The sequence below is a fragment of the Corvus cornix genome, chromosome 4 (genome assembly GCF_000738735.6).
Source record: "Corvus cornix cornix isolate S_Up_H32 chromosome 4, ASM73873v5, whole genome shotgun sequence".
Classification (NCBI taxonomy): Eukaryota; Metazoa; Chordata; class Aves; order Passeriformes; family Corvidae; genus Corvus; species Corvus cornix.
Genome location: NC_046334.1, coordinates 16113192 through 16123586, shown reverse-complemented (window position 1 = coordinate 16123586; position 10395 = coordinate 16113192). Strand labels below are relative to the sequence as shown.

Genomic DNA, 10395 nt, shown 5'->3' with positions numbered 1-10395 from the left:
AAGTGGATGAGTCGGGGCTGCTTCGGAGCGTATTCGGTGGACTAAAGCTGCATCACAGGCACAAAGGAGAAAGGAGAGGGGGCGGCAAAACTCTGCGTAGCATCTCGGGCTGTCTGTGTGTCCCCTTGGAGCGTGGCAGGGTTAGGGACAGGAGGGAGCCCGGGACGGCTCCCGGCGGGTGTCCCGGCGCTGGCATTCCCAGAGCGTCTGGGAAGGCAGGCGCGTTCCTCCAGCAGCGGAGCCGGCGGCGCGCCCGGGGGCTGCCAGCTGCCCCTGAAACCCGAAACCCGGGGGCTGGCCCTGCGAGACCGCCCCAGCCCCTCGGCTGGCGCACACAACACATCGCACATTATCCATCACCCTCACACGCCGGCGCCCCGCCCGCCGCCGCGGGCTGCCCCCGGCGCGGCTCCCGGGGCACGGCGACAGCCCCCGTGGGATGGTGGCAGCCCCGCCTGCGCACAGGTCGCCTGAGCGGCTGAGGGAGGGGGCAGGAGAAGAAACTTCTGAGCGCAGCCGGGCTGCAGTCAGCTGCCGGTGCCGCCGAGCGTGCCCCGAGCCCCCGCCGCGTGTATGGGGGAGCAGGGCGGCCCTGCGTGAGGGCGGCCGGAGGCCGGTGCGGGGCAGCGCCCGGTGAGCAGCGCCCGGTGAGCAGCGCCCGGTGAGCAGCGCCCGGTGAGCAGCGCCCGGTGAGCAGCGCCCGGTGAGCAGCCCCCGGTGAGCAGCCCCCGGTGAGCAGCCCCCGGTGAGCAGCCCCCGGTGAGCAGCGCCCGGTGAGTAGCGCCGCTGCCCGGGGGCCGTGCAGGGCGAGTGGCTGCTGCCGGCCGGGGAGCGGTGGCAGCAGCTGTGTGTGTGAGACAGCTGTTCTTGTGTGCTCTGTGTTGTGTGTGTGTAGGCATCTTTCAGTGTTCTTCTGCGCTGTTATTTCTTAGCAGTGCTAAATACTTCCTAACAGGATCTGTTTTGGTTGGTTTCAGGGCTACAGGCTGAGTGTGTGTCATCTGACTACTTGTTGACTTGAATATAAGTCAAAGCCCTTTGTGCTTTCTGCGGTCTTGGGTTTGTGATGGTTGTCTTAAAATCTCCCTCCTTCTATGTAAGTATCTGTAGCAGGCTTTGCGAAGTAAGGTCCTCACTGGGACAGATTTTGCAATGAGGACTTTGACTGTAATCACAAAAGGTTAGGGAGTGTTCCATGGATTTTTAGAGCCACTGAGTGGATTTCTTTTTGACATAAGGGAGTAATTGTCTTCTCTTTTTCCTTCACTGGGAAGGAAATTGGAGGTAGTATTTGTCTCTTTCTTTGCAGTAATATGCATGCATGTTGTCAGTTTGAGAGTTTTCTTCTTCCAGCGGGGTGGAGAGTATTAAATAATTTATGTTTGATGATGTTAGAAAAATTTTTGCACTGGAAGTAAACAGCAGGGGGTTTTTTTAGGTAGGTACCTGTGTCCTGAATAGGTAGAAATTAAAAAAAAACGCATTTCCTGTGTAGCACAGTGACTTCATAACACAGAACTTACCTAATATTAATCTGAATTCCGTTTGTCTGCATCAAGTAGCATGGTTGCTGGGAGAGGATGGTGATAACTCTTAGATCAGCAGGTATTAAGATGCTGTTAAATTCTTGTGTTGCCCAGTAGTTCAGATGCTGTTAAATTCTTGTGTTGCCCAGTAGTTCTGTACCTAGGAGGTAACAGACAGTAACTTTTGTCCATTCAGGGGGAAAGGATTCCCCATGAGGTAAGAATTAAGGCAGTGGGACTGAGCAGCTCAAGGAACAAAGCATTTTGTCCCAGCTAAAAATCGTTTAAGTGGCATCTCATAGGCACAAAAGGCATGTGTCCAGGCAGAGGTAGAGAGAAGGAAGGACTGAGAGTCAAGTCCTTGTTTGCAGTCCCATGAAATTTTCATGTTGTGGCAGGTTTTGTTATTGCAGAAGGCATCTTCTAGTACGTGACAGTGACTTAACGTTAAAAATAAATGTGCTTAAGCTTGTTTCTTTGTGCATGGTCTCTAAAGTTATTAGACTGCCTCTTCTCTGATTGTTGTTCTCTCAGCTGCTTTTTTTTCCTCTTGTTCTTTACTTGACTCAGTCTTTAATGAAACTAGCTAGGTTTAGTTTGGAATAAATAGGGTGCCCATCCCGAAAACAGCAAATCAAACAAAAAAAAAAATCCCCAGAAAACAACGCGGTAATTAAGTAAAAAATATAAAGCCATGCAGAAAATGCAACTGAAAGCATGATTCTGTGTGGAAGGCTTGCCTTCTTTGCACTGTAAGGTGATTTGCTGCTGGGCTCAAGTGAGAGGGAGGCTGTGGGTTGTTCCTTTGGCATGTGCCTCTCCTGTGTTTGCAGACTGGTGCATGAAGATCACTTCTATTAGTGGCTCTATCACTAGGTTCTTTTTTCTGAAGATGGAGTTTAGAAAGACAGAAATTAAGATCCCTTTAAGAAATGGCCCAGGTAATAGTTTGAAGTCCTGATAAGGTCATGTCTTCAGAAGCAGCCAGAATGAAAACCCGCTGTGAGCTCCTTGTGCAGCTGTAGCACACAAGTATCTCTTGCTGCTTGATTCAGTACCTTGGTGGTTTTTTTTAAACACACCAGGTGGAAGAAAAAAAAAAGTTGAAACTCATGGTTGGTAGTTTGAAGTGATTTGCATCTGCTAGCTTTAACTGTCTTCTGTGTAGACTCCTTTGTGTTTATTGTGATCTGATGGCCTTTGGAAGTATGTTTCATTCCTGGAGCCGTTAACTGCCTTTCTCTATATTGGGCAGAGGGAACGCTTGATACAATTTTTAGTTTTAAATAATCTCCTGGAACAGAGTGTGACACTTCGTCGTATTGGGGTAGCATTTGTGTTGTACACTGTTTTGAGGGTGAATGTATGTTTGATTTCAGCCAGGGAAAAAAAGAAAAGGTTGCCTTCTCTTGGTGTTCTAAAGTGAGAAAAACATGGCAGGAGAGTATCTGGTAGAGTTCCAAGTCTGGAACTTGGCTTTCTGTGATGTTGAAGACTCCAGGTAAGGTGAGTGGCTGATAGTGTTGGATGATAAGGAAACACACAGCTTTTAATGAAATTTGCTACTCCCCTGCCAGTCTTGGGAGAGATAGAAACTTAAAAAGCTGAGGCCAAATTTCCAGCTTAGATTCTCTTCCATCATGTAAGACTGCAGAAAGTGCTAGTGGTAGGATTTAGTGTGTTAGTTTCTATTACTATGCTAAAGCAAGGATTTCAAGTTAGAATTGTTTTTTATAGTTGTTGCCTGCATTTATTTAGAAAAATGTTGATTAGGTTGCACTTTTTTTAATTGAAAGCACTCAAAAATCTATGAAAATACCAGGCATCTCAAAGATGGATGTACTTCAGCTTCTTGTACATTTGTCACTCTTTCCTTCTGCCTCACCATTTTGCCAGTTACATTTGGGTGGTCAAAGTGGGCATGGTAAGGACTGGAGTGAAGCTGTAAATTGATTTTGTTTTTAATTGATTATGGATCCAAAATAAACCATAATGGTCCTTGATTAGCTTCCATTATAAGCTAGATCATTTAGTCGTGAAGAATACCCTGTTTTGCCAACAAAGTCATTTGATAGGCTCTCCAGTATATTCATTTGGTATAATTATCATCAGTCAGCTTTACTGTGTGTTTTTGACTACCAGCTTTGTTAGCTCTAGTTCTTATTAGCTCTTTGTATGTTTAATAGCCTTCTCTATCCAAATTTCTGTTTTCTCTAGAGTTACTATTTTATTCTTTACCTTCTCTTTTTAAAAGTGGAAAACACAGTTTGTCAATTTCTTCATTTTCTTCTCCCTTTCTCTATTTCAACATTTTTTAAAATGGTTTCCAGAAAAGATGTTCTCAGGTACTGTCAGTTCTTCCCAACTTGAGCACCTGCTGAACAAGGAGACACAGACTGGTGCACAGACAGACAGACAGCTGGCTGTCAGTGGCCTTTCCTCTTCGTAATTAACAATTTCTTTGGTATTTGTCATCTGCACAACTTTTCAGTCATGATCTTTTTTTTTTTTTCTTCTTCATTTTTCTTCCAAGTCGTTGGTTACACTGCAAAATAAGATAGTCGCTTGGAGACTGGAAGCCACCTGCAGTGTGGTGCTTTTTTTTTTGTTCACGGTCATGGTCTTTGACTTTTCTGTTAAATGTTTGAATTAATTTTGTCTGCTTGGCTCAGCTCTAGTTTCATTGGGCTTTTCCAATGAAAATGTCATGCACCATCAAGCCAGAGGTCTTGAAGGAACACACGAGCTCTTGCTTTTAACTTTAGCAAACTTCTGTTGTTTACTGTTACACTTGCTAGTTGAGAGGGGCTTTCATGCTCCACTGCTCGATGAGACAAACCTCAGCAACACATGCTGGATTCCTTGGCAATGTGTATAGTTTCTTGCCATGAAATACTTTTCTTTTTCTTATATTGAGTTTTGTGTAATGGCAATTATGATTAGTAGCTTTTTAGCAAAGACATTTTTCACATGTGTTACTTCCAAGAAGTAGTTGGTGTGTTCCCATGGTTCTTTCTGCACATTTACCTTTGCTTTTAGAACAGCAATTTGTTAAAAAAGTAAAGAAAATAGCACTTAAATTTTAACTGAACTGGTATTCTTGGCCTATCAGATGGAACAATCATGAAGTGTTAGTAAAACTCAGCAATTTGCCTCCTCGTAAAACAGGGAAATAGCTCAAAATAAGAAAATAGCCAACACGTTTTGGCCCAGACCACACTAACCAAAGAAAAAGCGTGTTTGGTTCTCCCAGTTAGTGATATCCAGAGGGATCTCACTGCCTTCTGGGTACAGGATGAGTGCTCCTGCAGTAGGCAGAGAAAGTAGCCTTGCAGTTAATCCTTGCTCGGTTGACTCGACCTCCGCTCTGGCGACAGCATCCTGGATTTTCCATAAGCTGCCTCTCTAGCTGTATCTTTGACCTCCCCAGCTACCACATGCTGTGCTGTGAGAAGAAAAATGTGAAGGATAGAGGTGACATCAGGGGAGAAGGGTTCTAGTAGTTGGCAGCTGAAGCTGGAAAAGGTCTTACAAAGGGTGAAAAGAATTGCCAAGGACAGCACAGCTTCTGTGCAAGAAACAGTGCAGCAGGAAGGAACTTTTCAGCCTGGAGATGAGATGGCTGAGAAAGCTTCACTAACAAGTGGCAGGAAAAGGATAAGCAGACTACTTCTTCTTCCCTTATTTTTCAGTACAAGAATCCCAGGGTGTGTCCAGGAGTGATGGTGGCAGGCTCAAAACAAATGGAAAGAGGTAATAGTGTGCACAAGATGTAAGTAAGGTGTAATTCAGATGCGTAAGTACTCGCAGTGTAGGGATTAGTAAAAGAAAAACCCAGTTTTAAGGGGTAGCTAGCCAAAAGTATTGCTGCTTGCTTGTCTCAGTTATCCTGCTTGTCTCTGGGATTCTACTTCAGTCACAGCTGGAGATGGGATGCTGGGCTGGATGGACTCTTTCTGTCCCTTTGTAACCATCCATTTGTTCAGTTCTGACCCTCTTTCATTTTAGTATTACTTATAAAAGTGGAAAAAAGATCTGATACTCTGTTTGTGGCTTGATGGAAAGGAGCTGAATGACCACCGCAGATCATGAAGGCCTGCCTTCTTCGGCTAGGAATGTGCGGATACAAGGAAGGATAAGAGCTGCTGTTGCAAAGCAAGTTGTGATCTTTAAAAACAAAAAGCAAAAAGATTCATCACCACTTTGTTTCCAGGCAGTGCTGCGGGAATGTGGCCGCATGGTCTTACAGGATGAGTCTTTAGAAAATGAGTAACAATGGATCACGTGAATTCAGGTGGAGCAGAGACCCCCTGAAGCCTGCTGGAGCTTGGTCAAATAGGGCTTTCTCTATGTACCCAGCTCGGCAGCTGACAGTGTGGAGGTGGAAGAAGAAGCTCAAGTGCTGCTGTGCTGCAGCAATCCCAGCGTGCTAAATGACTGTTTAGCAAATGGGAGAGTGCTACAGTCAAGGGTGACTTAAAGTATGCTTAAGGCCCTTCTCGAGTTTCTTGAGAAAGAAAAATGATGCAGAGGCTGCAGGCAGTTAACTTTGTTTCTCATTCTTCAAATCCTGCTCTGTGGATCAGCTGGATGAGGCAACTTCCCCCCCATGGCCATATTGGTTGATAATTCTTTCAGTATTTTGGAGGGGAAAAAAGTTTCAGTAAATCCTAAATGAACTGTGCCTTGTGCAGTATCTTCAAGATCTTTTTGCTGTGACTTTAGTGACTTTAGTTTAGTGACTTCAATTTAGTTGATTATTACTGTAATGGAGCTTTAATCGTATTCACCTTACCTACTTGGGCATGGACTGAGAAATAAGAACTGTGCAATTATCAATATATAGCACAGAACATGATAAAACTCATTTTTAATCCTTCCTGTTGGAGCATAACAGATTGCTGCAGTTCAAAGACAAGCATGTGAACACAGACGTGTCTAGGAGATGAAGACAGGCTTCTGGAAATCTTATTTATTTAATGACATCATTGCCTTATTTCAAAGTGTTGTGTTGGAAAGTGTTCTGAGTAATTTGGGGTCTCAGCGTTGTCGTTAAAGGTGAGATAACGATGAAGGGAAGAGCTGTGCTGTACATTTGCTTACAATTATAAACTAGCTACCATGGAATTCAGATTGTCCAGAAGTTGGAGCAAGCAGCCTACTTGCTGAATAAGCTTTTTTATGGTGGAGCCTCTAGACAATTCCTTCAAGTGTTTGGGTTTCTGGTATTTTTCTCTGTGTGTCTGTATGTCTACGGTAGGCTCCTGTTGAGCTCTTGCCTCTTATCTGTGATTGAGATCAAAATTGTGTGTCAGATGCATGGATAGTCACTGTGGTTATCCACTACTAAGTATTCTTGCAAAACACAAAACCAGAAATCCTGGATGCTAGAAAGAAATCTTTTCTCTGGCAGTTGCAATATTTGTGCAGCTGTTCCCACAGATGTTTCTTCTTTCTTGGCTTTTTTTTTTTTATTTTAAATTTCTCCTAAGAAGTAAGCAAACCGAGGCAGAAATGTTAAAGGGCCTGCCTGGAGAAGGAGAGAGAAAATGCAATGCCTTTTAGCGTGGACACAGTGATTTACGTTCTTTCAAAATGACTGTGATTCTTACTTTGTTTGCCAAGTCCAAAGCCTGCTTATGCTCTGCAGAGCTGAATGGAAGCGTACTAAAATGGGAGCTTTGCAATTAGGCTTTGAGAGTAAGAATCTGATTGTGGTAATTTGGGATCTTAATAGCATTGCTGGAACCCAAGTGGACCCAACTTTACTGTCTAATTTGCTCATTTTAGAAGTGAATAGGAAATGTACTGGTCAGAAAGCTTGTTCTGACAAGCTCTGCCCATTGGCTAAAAGGGAAATTTTGGAATTTCATTGTAGGAAACACCCCCACCCCGTCAATCAGTAACTGATATCAAGATTGAGGACTAACTGTTCATATGCCAGACACATTTATTCACTGTTTTAAAAAAAGCAACTACAATTCTGTTATATGGCAGTCGGAAATCTTGAAGGTGCTATTTTAAATACAGCTCAAGTAGAAATTCTTTGAAAGTCAGTAAATTAATTGGAGTGTAAAACATTAACATTTGATGCATGATGGTGAAACCCCTTCTCCTAGGAGAATACAGGGTTCAAACTGGAGTCAGTTAACCTCATCCTCCAGAAATGTTTAATAAATAATATTTAGGAAAATGCACATTTGTATAAATAGAGATCTATGTCTTGATGCCAGCAGCTTCCACAGGTTGGGTTTTTCTCTCAGGGGTCACAACTAAGTAAGCAGGAAGAAGCTCTAAGAAGGCACATGTTGTAAGTAGTGGTTTTGAGTAATGAAAACTTAAGAAAAACAATAAATATCTGTCTGTAAGTGTGAGAGACCTGGTGCTTTTGAGTTGTTTAGTTTTCCACGTAACTTGGTATGTGTGTGATGCCTGCTGCCTAGACTTAACCAGCCATGCTCGAGTCCTCTTTCTTCAGAGAAAGTTGGACCTGGCTTTGTGTGTTCTGTGAAAATGAGAAAGCAGCCTTAGACTCTACACATAAATATGTCATGTGTGTCAACATCAGGGAGAGAGCAGAACTATTTTGGGGTGATAAGGAATAAATCGTTGTAGCCTGTCCATAAGTGTGCTGGGATGAAAGGAAAAATTCTAGCAGGGTAAGGAGTTCCTGGGAAGCCTTGGGACTACTGGGTTGGGGGTAAGGGGAAATAATAAAATATCTGTTTTGATAGTGGTTTTTTTGCTATCTGAAAGTAATTGTGTTGCCTGCTCCCATGGGATTTTAGAAGTTGGGCTTAATGAGTAGGGAGGTCCTTTCCTGTCCTGCCTGTTTGTCATATGTGGACAGTTGTGAAAAAAAAAGTCTACTTCTGAATCATAGGAGTATTTTACATGTATCGTAGGATGTGCCAGGACAAAAATAAAATCCACATCAACATACTTCTAGTAGGACCCTTATGATTTTCACTGTGATGATTCTGTCCTGCAATGAGTCAACTATTAATTAGTTTAATAGAATCATAGAGCTATTTAGGTTGAAAAAGACCTCCAAGACCATTGAGTCAAATTTCAGACCAAACACCACCGTGCTGACTAAACAACAGCAATAACTGCCACATCCAGTCACTACTTGAGCACTTTCAGGGGTGGTGACTTCACTTCTTTCTTTCTTAACAGCTTCACTGCTTTTGAAGAATTTCATAGGTTTTAGCACTGATGTTACAAACAATTATGGTCCCTTGCCATGGTGATTCAGCTCCTGTTTTGGTCAGCTGTTACTGGTAGGATTTACCACACTGGGAAAGGGTTGTTGGCTCTGCCCTGGGCAGTGGTCAGTGGATCTTTGTATGGGGGTAGTTGGTCCCTTCAAATGCTGCCTTCTGACAGGCATCAGGGGAGAGGGACACTTCTGGGAAGGAGCAGGGACAGCTGTGATGGTGATGCTGTAAGCTGGGGGGCTTGGTGGTTCCTCATGCACATGCTTAAGTCTTTTGCGTTTGGCTGTTCTCCTGTTTAGTGTGTGCTGAATTCCTGCCTCTTGCTGTCAGCCTGGGCTCACAAAGCTCACAGTGCACTTAGCTGACACCAGGAAAGGGCTAAAGCAGCCAGTTGAGCGTGCAGCACGTGGCACATTCAGTGTCAAGACTATTTATCACGTAATGAGATTAAGCCTCTGTGCAGCACTGCTGTATGATGCAGTTTCATGTAGCTCTGACGCCTTCCCTTGGCAAAGTGCAGAAGGCGAGTTGGGCAGAGGTGTGATCCTCTGCCAGCATTAGAAATAAAATCCTAAATGCTGAGACTCACTCCAGATGTTTGTATCATGTTTGATGGTGTCACTCCTGGGACACTGCTTCGGAGATGTTCATCTCCCAGCACCAACAGGAAGGCTCTAAAACGTGAGTTTTACCATTTCTTACTTTCATAGGGACTACTAGAAAAAATGGCAGATTAGCCAAAACAGCATACTAGGTATTGGTAGTCCACGTACGACTACACAGTAAGTATTTTGTACATTATTTAGGTGTCCAGTAAGTAAGGAAAAATTACTGTGCAATACCTGGTGGAAATACCCAGGAAAGGAAATAATTTCTAACCTGTGCTGTTAACCAAACACCGAATGGACCCAGGACAATGAAACAATAAAAAGGTCACACTAATACAGTGGTAGGGGAAAAAGCTGAAATAAGGGGGTTTGAGCAGTGCTACTGAGAGATTTCAGAGGTACATGCCTTTGGGATTTCTTTTCTGAGGATGTGAAGAACAGGCAGTTAGCACTGAAAGTGTTGCTGTGGAGTTGCAGGGAATAGATCTGATCTCACTTGCAGTCTGATAGCACTGCTGGCCTTCTAAACTGTAGGCAGAGCAATTGGGATATGTTGGTAGATGTGGAAATGTGGCATGAGGAGGTAATGGTTTCTCAAGTGACTTATCAGAGCTGCTTGTGCCTCCTGTGGCAAGGGCAGGTCTGTGCTGCTGGGCCGTGCACCAAGCCAACAGCCTTTTTGGAGGGGGAAGGAAGGGTTCATAGTTCAGAAGAGATGTTTTATAGGAGGTTATGCTGCTCAAAATGCACACCTGGGTTAAGCCTCTGGTGTCCCATGAGCTTAGACTTCTGAGGAAAAGTTAGCTCTGGTAGCTGAGCTCACCATTGTGGCACTATGATGTACCTCGTTAAGGAGCTGAATACCCTCCTATGCCTTGAAGCTGAGTATGTTAGGCTGGAGGGATTGTATAGAAATAAACCAAAACTGAGTGTCTTGGATCTGTGATACCACTCAGTTATGAACATAAGTTAGTTCATACTTATCTTCTAATACCATAAAGTGCCCAAAGGCTTTTCATACAACATGGCTCTTGGCAGGGG

General features: G+C 43.9%; 1 protein-coding gene across 2 annotated transcripts in view; it reads left to right on the top strand.

Moving 5' to 3' along the window:
* Positions 1-383: 383 nt before the first annotated feature.
* ARHGAP24 (Rho GTPase activating protein 24) overlaps positions 384-10395 on the top strand; it is a 185071-nt gene continuing 175059 nt past the window's right edge. Inside the window, exon 1 of one of the 2 annotated variants that reach the window (XM_039551303.1) lies at positions 384-689. The gene's annotated coding sequence lies outside the window, so the exon portion shown is untranslated. Of the gene's footprint in view, positions 690-754; positions 774-10395 lie in introns of those variants that run through there. The other variant, XM_039551304.1, reaches the window with a different exon arrangement.